At 42.7% G+C, this 12,950-nt stretch overlaps 1 protein-coding gene across 2 annotated transcripts in view; it reads left to right on the top strand.

Annotated features, from left to right (window-relative positions):
• Positions 1-1,222: 1,222 nt before the first annotated feature.
• DAB2 (DAB adaptor protein 2) overlaps positions 1,223-12,950 on the top strand; it is a 52,403-nt gene continuing 40,675 nt past the window's right edge. The window contains exon 1 of one of the 2 annotated variants that reach the window (XM_022598723.3): positions 1,223-1,652. The gene's annotated coding sequence lies outside the window, so the exon portion shown is untranslated. The remainder of the gene's footprint in view (positions 1,653-12,950) is intronic. The other variant, XM_089908806.1, reaches the window with a different exon arrangement.

The raw sequence follows: 12,950 nt of genomic DNA, 5'->3' as shown, positions 1-12,950 counted from the left end.
TTAAAATAATAGCAAATTACCTCAGAGGAATATTGAAAACTGTCAGCACCACCCTCCTCACCTCTACCTCCGCAGGTATGAGGGGATGAGACAGGTGGCAGAAAGAGTAAAGGTCAAAAGAGGTAGTATTCTCATCGTTGACAGGTTTTGCTGCTCTGCACGCCTGGCTCCAGGGCTGTCCCAAGCCTGACCTACTTGAGAGCAGGGACTGTCACTCACACTGAGCTGTCCCAAATTATGTGGTTTTGCAGTCGGATCTAGGCTGGGACCACAAAATACATATCTGGTGTCCCATGAGCCTGATTTGAACCCCCAGTTTCCAGAGGTAAAATGCAAATCCACTGTGTGTTACTTACTCAATAAAATCAATAACCCCTTCCCATCCAAGTCACAATTTAGTTTTTTTCACATTTAGTACACACTGTCTCAGACTTAAAAAAAAAAAGAAGGAAACATAGACATACTTTTCACAAGAATAATTTCATAACTCTTAGAAATCAACAAAGCTTCTGGGGATGTTTTACAAGTGTTCATGATTTTAAAATACGGAGATGAATCCCCAGCTTGTTAAGGTCCACTAAGATACGCTATGGAGTGCCTTCTACTGCTGACTACTGTATGTCACTATTTTCAAACATTTTATTTCTCATATTTCAGATTTTTCTTAGAAGTATAGGAAACACTATAGAAATCACTGCAGATAAAGTCATGTTATGTGTCTACACAGGGATGCCCATACTGTGGGAGAAGCCAGTATATAATCTCTCTGTTTATATCAAGTATATAGCTTAATTAGTTAGGTTATATAGGCGTGCATGTTTTTGTTTATATCAATTTCATAGAGAGTATTGTCTTTATATCTGTATATACAGGATTATATTTCATACATAAATACAGTATGTTTTACATATACGCACAGATTACCCACCAATTTAAATTGGCGCACTAAGTGCGCCCACATCTGCCGTGAAAGAGACACGAATTCCTTTAAAGGGGGCAATCACACGTGCAACTGTAGCGACAGCAGATCTGAGCTAGCATCCACTGCTTCTTGCCAGGAAAGTCAGGAGTAGAGGCAGCCCTTTGTTCAAAGGGCCCTACCGGGTTAGGATGACTTGGGACGCCACATCACTGGAAGCGGCAACGCAGAGAAGGAATTTGTGAGATGAAGGTCGCTGGGTCCCACCCCTTTCCTGCGGAGTTTCCCTTTCCTGTCCTTAAGCGCACCCTCCCCTGTCCCTTGTCCCCAGCCCCGCGAGTCTGGGCTCCGGACGGCGCCCTGACTCCTTCCTCCTCCCCTTCGCTGGGCTCCGGGCGATCGCCCCGCGCTGGTGGGGCTCCCAGTCCACGGGAGCCGGCTCCTCTGCGCGGCCCCAGCTCGGGTTAATAAACAGTTAAGTTTGGAAGACTCAGCAGACACGTTGAGGGGGAGTTACCCAGCCCAGGCAGCGAAAACATCCCGGCGCATTCCTGGGGAGTCCTCAGCTGCCAGCATCTGATTAGAACCGTATCTCGCCGGGAGCGGCCCGCGGCTCCGAGGCTCCCGGGCCGGCGGCTATTTAAGCGCGGCCGCCGTGTCGGCTGCGCGGTAGCCAGGAGGCTCAGGCACCACCGGGAAGTCATGCTCGCATCGCGGAGGCGCTAGCTAGTCTGTGAGTAGCTTTCCGATCCTTCTTCCCTTTGGCTCCATTTTTGGCGACCTCTTTCCCTCCTTTGCTTCCCTCCCGCTCCGCCTTGGGATGCAGACCTGGGACTGCTGGGGCATCTTAGAAAGGAGACGGTGTGCTTGGGCAAACAGGCGGTTTTGTGGCCTGACATCCGAGGAATGCTCCCACGAAATGCGTTTATCTTTGGGGTCGGAATCCAGATGTCCAGCTAGTGACATTTAACAAGCGCCTCGTGTGTGTGTGTGTGTGTGTGTGTGTGTGTGTGTGTGTGTGTGCTTGTTTAAAAGCTCTGTGGGCAGCCCGGATCGGACGCTGGTGTGGCTGCTGACCGCCTAATTAACTCCTCCAAGGGGGGTTATTTTTGCCGTGTGACAAAGGTTGGGGACCTGGTTTGTGCCCGCGAGAAGCTTTTTCCCGGTGACTGACAACGTATGGCATTAAAATGTGAACTTACACCCGATTCTTAAGAAAGTATCTGCCCAAGAGACTGAACAAACTTGTTTGAAATACTCCGAGGGTTTAAGCGGTGTCTGCCTGCTTGCTGTAATCTGGAAAGATTAAGTAAGAATTTTGGAAAAGGGGAAAAAAAAAGAATGGTTGACTGGAGCCCCAGTCAACATAGCGGGTTTCATAGCCTAGAGCTGACTCTGTTATTTGTTTCTGTCGTCCTTTCCTCTTGACTTAATTCTTAGCCTGGAATTCAGGTCCGCAGTCAATTTTAGAAGGGAGCCCTCTGAGTCCAAAGGGAAATCGAACTGGATTAAAAACACTTAAAGAATCTGGATGTTATCTGCACCCCATCCTTTCCCCTCCTCCCCCCACCTTATCCTCTTTCTTTTTAGCTTGTGTTTGGAAGGAAGAGAGGCACTCTGTAAAATGAGAAGAGCCGAAATAAGCTTCCAGACACATGGAAAGACTTAACAATTATGGAGGGGCGACTTCATGAATAGTAAATGTTGTTATTGCACTATAAAGTGACTTAATGAAAAAATTTCTGGCCCTAATCAGGCAAAGCAGGGGAAGGGGGGAGAGGGAGGTAAGACAGAGCTAACTCAAACAGAAGGAATGGCTGAGGAAAGAAGGCAGCTGCAGAAATGCCCTCAAGAGGTCCGATAAGGCTCTTGGAATGGCTTTGATGGGGTATGTCATTGATCTTCCTGCAGGCTTGAGGTTTGCTCCCCACCCAGGAGCATCTACTGGCTGTTGGGGCAGGAGGGACTAGCTGGAATGGGGGAGCCTGACAGCTACCAAATGGCTTGCCTCCACGCTCTGCGACACCTCCACTGGCTTCTGAAACCAGCAGCCAGACCTCGATTAGGCTACTCTTCTCTGGGCGTGGTGCCTGCCCCCTACGCCCGCAGGTTCTGTCTCTCCCTCCTCGAGGGGAGATAGGCCTCTATGACACTGCAAGAAGGTTTATTGCCATGAGAATTCAGAAGTATTTGAGATTGAGCTGTCCTTCATCTTTGGGGAAGGATCCTTTTGGTTGAAGTGCTCCGTATGTGCTAATAAACAATGGTACACCTAAAGCAATGTGCAATCTTGTTGAGAAAGCACAAAGGAGGCCTAGTGGTTTTTTCCAATGTGTATTTCTGGCAGAGATTACTTCTAAATCCCTAGCCAGTACCCTCCTAAGGCAGACTGGGTTCTTTTTCTTGTTGGTGGTGACTAACTTCACTTCCCCTTCCCTTCCCACTCCCAACTCTCTCCCTTCTTATCCAAATGGATGCCCTAGCAACCAGTTCTTCTTAAGCTATACCCTCCTCCATTTTAAAGTAGATGGTAGGAGAACGTCTTCCAACTTTGAGCTGTGACACATAGGTAGTCGCCATCCTGGGGATCTTGGACACAGCTGATCTCCTGAGGATGTGAGAGAGGAAGGGAGCCACAGCACTCGTTCAAAGCCTTGCCGCACTGTTAAGGACAGAATCCAGGGTCTGCATTTCCACTCAAGACTTTTTATAGTTGGAGATTCAACTAAAAGTCCAAATTCCTGTGCATTAGCCTTACGTCTTGCCTTTGCCCAAAAGGCTGAATGGATTTCAGCCACCTTGCTTGGGTTGAAGGGAATTGCTTTCAAGACACTTGTTGGCACGAAGGAAGGTGGTACAGGGACCTGGAAGCTGCTGACCAGCTGGTCGGGGTGATATTATTGGCCTGCTCGGCCATGCCTCCCATTACCTGAAGACTTAAGAGAGCAGGAAGACGGAAACCTTGGTCACGGCTCCTGGTCAGCAGGAGGCTTTGTGGAGACTTGGGCTCTCGGTGGTACAGCCAGTATGTGCTGCTTCAGCTCTCTTTCTACCCTCATGTCTGTAAGCCTACACTTGCTACCATGATACTTTTCACCTGGGTAGTTTTGAAGTTTCCATGTGTTTCCCTTCCTCAGTCTCTAGTGACTTGAGGATTTAATTAACGCTTTTCTTAAAGACAAACCTAGGATGCTGAAATACTTGAGAAGGCTGCCAAAGACAGAGCTCCAGGGTGTTAAGCAGAAGATGCCTCCCCAGGCGGAAAGCCTTGAAACTGGACCAGTTAGGGAGGTTTTGGTATTTGACCAAACGCATAAGGCTGTCTACACCCCAAGCAGAACCAGAATGAGAACTCGACTCGAAATGTGAAACACCTGAGGAACAGGATGTGGTATTTGAAAATTCTCTGGCACTGCTGTGTAATTCTAAAGTTGAAGCTGTGCCACTGGATTGCACAGAGGTTGGCCAAAATCACATTTAGCCGAAAGAGCTGTAACCTCAGATCTATGTAGTTAGGGGTGACCTAACTCATGGTAGCGTTCCCTGACTGGATTAATCCCATGACTCAGAAGGAGAGCAGGCCACCGAGCCCCCTTCTAGAAAGAGAGCGCTGATTTCTGGTGAGGGGAACAAATGACGCTGCGTGTGGACACAAAGGGCTGGCACACAGGCCGTTTCCACCTCACACCTTGCTCGGCTGCGAATGTGGGTTCTGGGGCCCCATTGCCCGAGTTCAAATCCCAGGGACAGCACTGCCGCTCGCGTGACCTTGAGCAAATTGCATCATTTCTCTGACCTTAAGCTTCCTTATCTGGAGAGAATAATAATACCTACCCCCAGGTTTGTTGGGAAGACTGTTAATCCGGTATGCTTAGAATCGTTTACTCTGATGTTTTGTTTTCATGTTGCCCCCTGAACCACCGAATTATGTATCTTTGTGAAAACTAAATGCAGAACGGGGAATGTCTTTGTCAAAGTTGGACACCGCCTGTCTACCTGAAAAATGTTAAGCACTTAAGCACTTAATATTAACAAAGCCAGGGAGTTTGCTGTGTTAACACTAAACCGCCTGGGAGTTACTCTCTGCTCTCTGCCTGGAGCCTGCAGTTTGCTTTGGTCAAGCTGACCTCCTCTGGCCTCATTTAAGTCTTTCCCCCCACCCCCTACCCCCAGACCCCCTACAGAGAAGGAGCAATCCTTCTGCCTGAAGTCAGCATTATAGCAGAAGGAAGTGGGAAGGGAGAGGACCGCGGGAACTAAACTGAGGGACTAGGCTAGAAATAAAAAGTCCTCTGAGTACACAGGGCCCCATGCTGTCCTTGCCCACGTAGCTGGGCAGGTTGCCACCGTTACTCCCCTTCCCGAATCTTTCTCCTACCTTGGAAGGAAGCCTGTCACTCTAGGGTAAGCAGGATCTGAACAAACTGCTTCCTGGTCTAAAAATGGAAGTTACTTTTTTTTTATTAAGTGAGGTAGAATCTCCTCTCTACCTACCTCATCCTTCTCTTCTAAAGTTATTTTCATCCAAAACTGTAATCCAAATTGTCCAGCTCTTGCTAATTCTTACATCATCACGACACAAACATTATGGCTTATGAAATTTCAGGAACATAAAAGCTGTTGCCTCAATACAGAGCAAGCCAGTTAATGTTTTTCTGCTGCTGTAACTTATAACTTAGCCCCTAAGCTAGCTAGAGGCAAGTGACCTTTAACTCCTTTAAACTAGTAAGAGTTCTTTCTGAGTGAACAGAGCAGGCTGAGTGAGCGTTCAGGGCAGGGGAGCTACGGTGAGGCAGAATGCATTAGGGCTGTCACTTATATTTTTAGGTAACCATGGAGCCGGTAGGTTAGGAAGTGAGAATACTGGAAAAGCTGGGTTTGAAATGTTCTTCAAACTGGAAGAGATTTGGGTGAGGAATTTACGTTTTAATGTTCTCTCTGGGTAAAAAGCTACCCTATTTCTCCCTAGCAATGTGACGCAAAGTGTTATTCTGAAACAGACTTAGAACTTTATGTAACCGATGAGCTGTGTAAGTTCTCATTTAACAGTCAGATTCATTCATTCTTTCAAGATTGGACACGTAGTTAGCTAGAGTGTATCGTTCACAGCTAGAAAGAACTCATCTCAGACTAGCTTTCAGAGTGCGGTCTCCGGACCAGCTACATCAGCATCCTTGGGAACTTGTTTGAAATGCACATTCTTGGTTCCCATGCCACATCCACTAAAGCAGATATGAGCAGTAGGGCCCGTCCAGCTGTATCTCAGCAAGCCCTTCACGTGATCTAAGACTAACTTTCAGATTTCACTTGTTCAGTGGAAAGCATAACAAAGTAACTGAATTCCTACAGTCATGGAAATAATAAAGCATTTAAACGTCGCTCAGTTTAACTGAATCTGAGAAAGATGAAAAAGCACAAACCTTGACATTCTTCCTGCTATCTCACATAACTGCTTTCTTGATTCTAGGAAAACCGATCTACTCCTTAGTTTTATATTGTCAGTTCGCTTCTAAATCCTTTTCCCTTTGGGGTTTTTAAAAAACATAATTAATCTCCGTTTATTAGAAGACTGTCCCAGTTGCTTCTTTTTAAAAAGATTTCCGTAAACTACATCATTACTCTTGAACCAGATGGTTCTCTCTAACCTATAAAACTTTGTATTTTGTTTTTTCATGCCTTGCCCGGAGTGCGGATGTAGGCCTTGCCATCATGGTAAATGAATCTGCTGCACTTAGTTTTTATAGCGCTTTATGGTTTATGAAGTACTATGCCATTCTCCCATTTGACTTTCACTTTAAATCACTTAAGGTAGAAAAGATATCTCCATTTCTTAACTCCAATATGATCAATAGATATCAGCCTGCCCAAGGTCATACCATTAAGTGGTAGAGCCAGGATTCAAGCGTGAATCTTTATGATTCAAATCTTGATGGTTGTCAAAATATTTAGTAAACACCTGTCACATGAAGTATGTTGCTAGGCTAGCAACGGAAGAACTCCCAGTGAATAGAAGTCTAGAAGAAATTCTATTTTACGTGAAGTAAAGAATGTAGGCTCTACTCCTGCAGTGGAATGACAGCACTGCCATTTCTTAGTCCCTGACCCTTAGTCACCTCGCCCCCCTTGCAAAACAGTCCTAAGAATGACCAGTGTTCATCAGAGACGGGTGTTTAGCAGAGATCGCGCCTTAGACTGAAAGATGCAAGGGTGCGATCTAGAAGGAGAGAATTGGAACTCTGGCTTTGAAGAGACAGCATAGGTTAGTGGTTAAGAGCTTGGGCTTTGAACTACAAATGATGGTGTCCACAACCCAGCTTTGCTATTGAAGGCGAGGGATATAACAACTGAGCTTCATTTTCTCCGTCAATAGAACGAGTTGCCTCCAAACTAAAATTAAAGGAGGAGCCATGAAAAAAAAAAAAAACTTCCGCAGAGCTGCTGCTTCAGAAGTGTACCTGCTCTAGGACTATGATTCTCAAGGAAATAACTAAGTTGATATTGGAAAATGGTCTTGTTCTCATCGTTTGTGGCCTTTTGGCAAGCTAAAATCTAGAGATGAACACATTCAGGCTGAAAATGAGACCATCTTTCTTACCTACCGTGAAACTATTAAATGTGAAGTTCGAGCAGGAAAATGTGGCAATGCTTGCTAAACAAGTACAGGCACACAGATGTTAATTCTTAAGGTACCACTTAAACCTCCTCTGGGCAGGACAGTTGAGTCCTCCTGAGGTCTAGAATTAATCCATGCCCAAGTAACTGGAAAGTTAAAAATATCTTCACTAATGTATCCGTGTTGGGTACAGCTGCCTTCCTTGTTCTAAACATTTCACCCAAAGGATCTCACTTATTTTTCATATTTGAAGTTTCCTACTAAGGGGCCAAGAGCTGTTCTAATCTTCTATAATATGTAACGCAGATGCTAACGTGTTTTTTTGTTACCATTTAGGGCAGCAGAAATAAGCCAAATGTGTTTGGCTATTTGTCAGAGGGCTCTCATAGTCCTATGAAGAATGCCAAACCAGTCTGGCTTTGGGGCACAATGTTAGCCCAGATGAGAAACATGTAACTTACTTGTAGATCAGAGGATCAGAAGTTGGAATGGTACACACAGTAGGTGCTCAAACCTCCCTAAAAGGAAAATGCCATCTGTGCTTTACTGCATCAGCATTGGGTGGTGGTCGTGTTATTTTTTGTTTTTGTTTTGGGATTTCTTTTTTTACCCTTTGCTTCTGAAGTCAGATATCTTAAATAAAATCCCAGTTTTGAAGTAGAAAACAAGTAGAACAGGCTCTTCCATCCATAGCTGGTTGACGATAAGGAGATTTAATATGGATTTCTGCCTGGACCAAGGTTCAACTATAGCTAAGGCTTTTCAGAAGAATTCGTGTACTTGAATTGAAATGATAGTTTTATTCAATGTCCAGCCTGCCTTCTGAAGGATATCTTGATGCATAGATGTTTGCTTGGCTGCCTGATAACTTGTTCTTGGGGTTTCTGATTTGTCCAGGTGATCTAAACTTTTCATTGGTTGTAATTGAAAGTTGGCTGAAAACATTTACCTAACACCTGCTAGGGAACACATAAGTGTCAACAATGGCTGCCTACCTGAAATTCAGAGAAAATGACAACCGCTCAACTAACGTATGGTTTTATTATAATTAAGTGGTACAGAGTGGTACAGAAAGAAAAAGACGCAGGTGTGATGATGGATTTGGCTTTCAAAGGAATGGTGGAAGTCAAATCAGCAAAGGTAGGAAGAAAAATGCATTCTAGGCAGAAGCTCATAAGTACATCATGCAGATGTATGCCCAAAGAATACTGATTGGCCAGTTTGGCTAAGAGAAAGTACAGGTGGTAGAGAGGTAAGGGGTGATATCATTTGGAAAGGAGAGATGGACTGCACTGAGCTTTGGATGTCGGGGCAAGGACTTAGATCTTTATCTGCTAAGCGGTAGATCTCTTTATTAAATCCGGAAAACAAAATGCTGACTCAGATCAATTAACCTGGCTGTATTGGCAGGATGAGTTTGAGTAGCGATTGCTTAGCAGTTGAAGAAAGACCTGTTCTTTCATGGAAAATCAGCAAGGTAAAGAAAAGATTTCAATATTAAGGAACAAATTGCAACTGTGTATTACCTCTAATGTTTTAAGTGCACTCCTTCTACCAGACTACATGGGGGCTAGAAAAGTGGGGTAAATGATTCCCTGACCTCAGAATTTCATTGAGTTAAGGGAAGAGTTCCACAGGAATCAGAGGACAACAATAGGTCAAGTGTGGAGAAATGGTAGGGCCGGTGAGAGGTAAGTGAAGACCTAAGACAACACATCTTGAGTGAACTTTGAATGACAGGTAGGAATTTAAGTAGGTGAAGGCAGTAAGTATTACAGGCTAGGGAGGTAACAAGAGAAGGCACTGTGTACTTGTGTGTGCACACACGTGTGTGTGTGTGTGTGTGTGTGTGTGTGTGTCCAGGGTAAATGGAAGAGATCAGCTTCTCCAGGGAACAGGTGGCTATGTATATATCTACTGTGCATTCTAAATATACAAGGCTTTGCATCTCAGATTGACTGTAAATAGAGGAATTGAGCACTGACGCCTGATTAATACAAAATCAGGAAGACCCCGAGGTCCGATACGGCACCACTACAAGAATTCAGCCATGAAAGTGGGTCAGAGACAATTAGAAGCTCTTACAACTTAGATTCTCATTGGATCCTTTTGAGAAGATGGAAGGGAGAATTAATCCCACAAAGAGCTTTTTTTACTTCAAGTATTCTAAATATGAAATACCTGTGCTGTGTGTATAAAAAATATAACACTGTACTAAGAGTTGGCTAATTGTCAGGAACAAGGTACGTGACACAAGACAGTATAGCTTTTTTGGAAGCAGGAACTCGTCGGAATGGCGATGAAGCAAGACTGGGGAGGAATCCCGGAACTAAGTAAAAAAAATTTTTTTTGGTGGAGAGGGAGGAGAGGTATGGAAATAAAGGGTAATTATGGAAAATAGAGGGTCGAAAGTTTGCCAGATTCAGTAGATATGTGAACAGTCTAAGATAAAATCTTAGCTTCATTCTAAGCTATAGACAATACTGTTGTGGATCTTTTAGGTATATCCATGAACAAAAGAAAATCTGTACTTCAGTTTCCAGATAGTGTATAGAGATAGAAATCTTCAGCTTTGTATACAAGAAGTCTTTAACAGAAACAATGGATGCAACTGTGCTCTGTTTTAGCATCCAAATTCTTATATTTCATGCAGCCGACACTTGTTGAGCACCTTACTATTTGGGGTGATAATAAAGTCCATGTTCCTGATGAAGGCTAACCTTAACCAGTTGTTACCTAATATTCTCTTGCTGGTCCTCTCGTAAACTAGGTAGTGCTCCTTAAATAACTGAAGCCACTAGTAGGGACCCATGGTTACGTTTTCAAAATATTGCTTCATTTAAATCCACAGTTCAGTAGTTTGGCCTTATCTGAAAGTGACCCTGTTGTACTCTTAGAGAAATCTGGTAATTAAGAGTACCACAGAACATGTTTGGTTCTAGAATATAGAGGTTTGTGTCATCTCTGAATTGCTTGTACTCCTGAAGTGGCAAAACTGATGCCAAGTGAGCATATGTTTCTTTCCTGTGTTTATGAAAAGAGTGTTGATTCAGAACTCTGGATTTTAAGATAACTTTGCAGGAAACATCACTGACATTTCTTCATAACCTAGCATATCACAAGATTGTTTCCTCCCACTGGCTCTGTCACACAGATGGTCTTCCAGATTGCAATATTACTATAGGAGATTCCCAAATATTTAATTTAAATATCTCCCATCTAATTAATGTTTTAAGTAAATGTCATCGTTTTAAAACTGTCTCTTGAAGAGGGTAATTAAACCCTTAAGACAAAATTTTCATATTTCCGTGGTTGATATTAATAAGAAAACAGTATATAGAATTCCTTGAAGTAGTCTAATTTTGCCTTCTCTTCTAAACGTTATTAATGGCAGTGAAACTTTCTACCCTAATCAGAAACATTTCCTCTGAAATACTTAGTAGCAGTTGTAACTATTGCTTGCTTATTCTCTCTCCCCTGTCTATACTGTAAGCCCCTTGAGAGTAGAGACCATATCTATTTTTGTCACTGTATATACAACATAATACAGTTCTTGGAACACAGTGGGTATTTGGTAAACACTAACCAGATCGCCAGGGTAATGAGTGGCTCAAGCGGCTCTCATCTGCAACATTAATTGGAATTTATTGTAAAGGGAGCAAAACAGAGAACTTCAGCTTGCCTTATCTGTTGGTATAAGCAAAAGAGTTTTGAGTCTTTTTTTGACTTTAAGGTTATTTATAATGAGCAATATCCCTAGGTTCCTCTAGTTTATATCTTCTCAGGGCCTGAGAAAAGCCAACAAGCTGTTACTGAAATTCTCCACATGGTGTGGTCAAGCCTTGGTTTAACTTCTGCCACTGGAGTATTCATCATGGCTCATACATCTATCTAACCCAATAGATATTATCACAAGGGCCAATAATAATCATAGTGGCGAATAGTTTTCAACCTGATATTTCATCAGGTTGTCCAAGGACAACTTCTTATTCTCCTCCTGTTTTCTCCTTTTAAGAGCATCTACCAAACTATTTACTAAAGAACTAATAAAAATTGAGAAAATAGATGAAACCTTTTGCTCAGTACTGAATAATTAAGGTTATCCCTTTGACTTAACACAATTTCTGCTCAAATCAAAGAAAGCTGCTTTTTTAAATTTGTATGTGCAGCTGTACTGAACATACAAATTAGGTTCTTTAATTCTTAACTTAGGTTGCCAACTTGTTCCTATCTACACAGACCCCATTGGATCCAAGAAAACCAGTCTGGAAATAGGCAATAGACCGTACTCTGATCAACTTTGAAAATGCTAGCATAAGAGTTTTTTCAAACCCCAGTGAGCAATTGATTCAAAACGTACTGTTCATTTGTTTTAATATATCAGGAGCTTTTCTCAACAATTTTGGACAAGTAAACATTTAACGAAGTCTAAGATGACAGTGTGGAAAGCTTTCCATGGGCAGCGTTCTGCACGCTTGCAGAGATGTTCAAGTTCAATTTGTAGGTTCTCTTAGCTTTTGAGTTTAATTTCATGTGACTGATACTAGAGTAGCTTTATGATTCTGTCTTTAGCCCAAGTAAGACTACAGATTTGCCTACATTTTAAATATTGCTATCTGACAAATTAGTACATCTCTAAGGAATTTAATTTTAAAGATGCGGAAAGGCACACGTCACCCTAATATCACTATTCTAAATGTATAAGAAGCAGAAATCTGTCTCTCACCCTACTGCCACCCTTCTTGACCAGCATTTCCTTGCAACTCTTCCTTCTAGTCTTTCAATAGTTATATGGAGAAACATATATACAATGGGAAAATGCTATCTGTTCTGCTTTAAGCAAGGAGCTATAATGACATGACTACTTTAGTCAATAGCTCCCTTTTACAAGTTCCTTTAGTCGCTCACATTTCAAATATCATTATACTTACATAAGGTTTTATAAAACTGACATTATGGGAATTCTTTTTCTAGGGTCTTAGAATGAAAGTTACAAGACATAATGGCCTTTGATTTTTTTTTTTTAAGCCACCTTTAAGGACATGTTGTTTATTTGAAGTTTGAGGGTCACCAAGCATCATAGCTTGGCAAGATGGGATAACCTTGAATCTGACATTTGAGATTGTTAGACCTTAACCTTTCAGTTAAAAGGCTTTGTTTCCAAAAGATTAACCAAGTAATTAAATGAAAGAAACCGGCAGTTTTGAATCACTCAAAATGGCAAGTTCATGCAACTATCATTACTACAAAGCTATCTGACTCTTTGATACCATGGCTCCATACACAGATTTGTCACCACCCCGACCTCTACACCATTGCTCAAAACCTCAAGGTCTTCTCAGCACCGTCTAGACAAAATAGAGTTCTGTTAACCCACCCTAATCCAGTCTGACCTACTTTTCAACCTTTTCCCATCAT

Source organism: Delphinapterus leucas, chromosome 3 (genome assembly GCF_059928025.1).
Source record: "Delphinapterus leucas isolate spDelLeu-1000000601 "Yukka" chromosome 3, BTC_Dleu_Yukka2, whole genome shotgun sequence".
Lineage (NCBI taxonomy): Eukaryota > Metazoa > Chordata > Mammalia > Artiodactyla > Monodontidae > Delphinapterus > Delphinapterus leucas.
The sequence above is the reverse complement of the archived record's forward strand: the minus strand, read 5'-3'. Positions and strand labels throughout refer to the sequence as shown.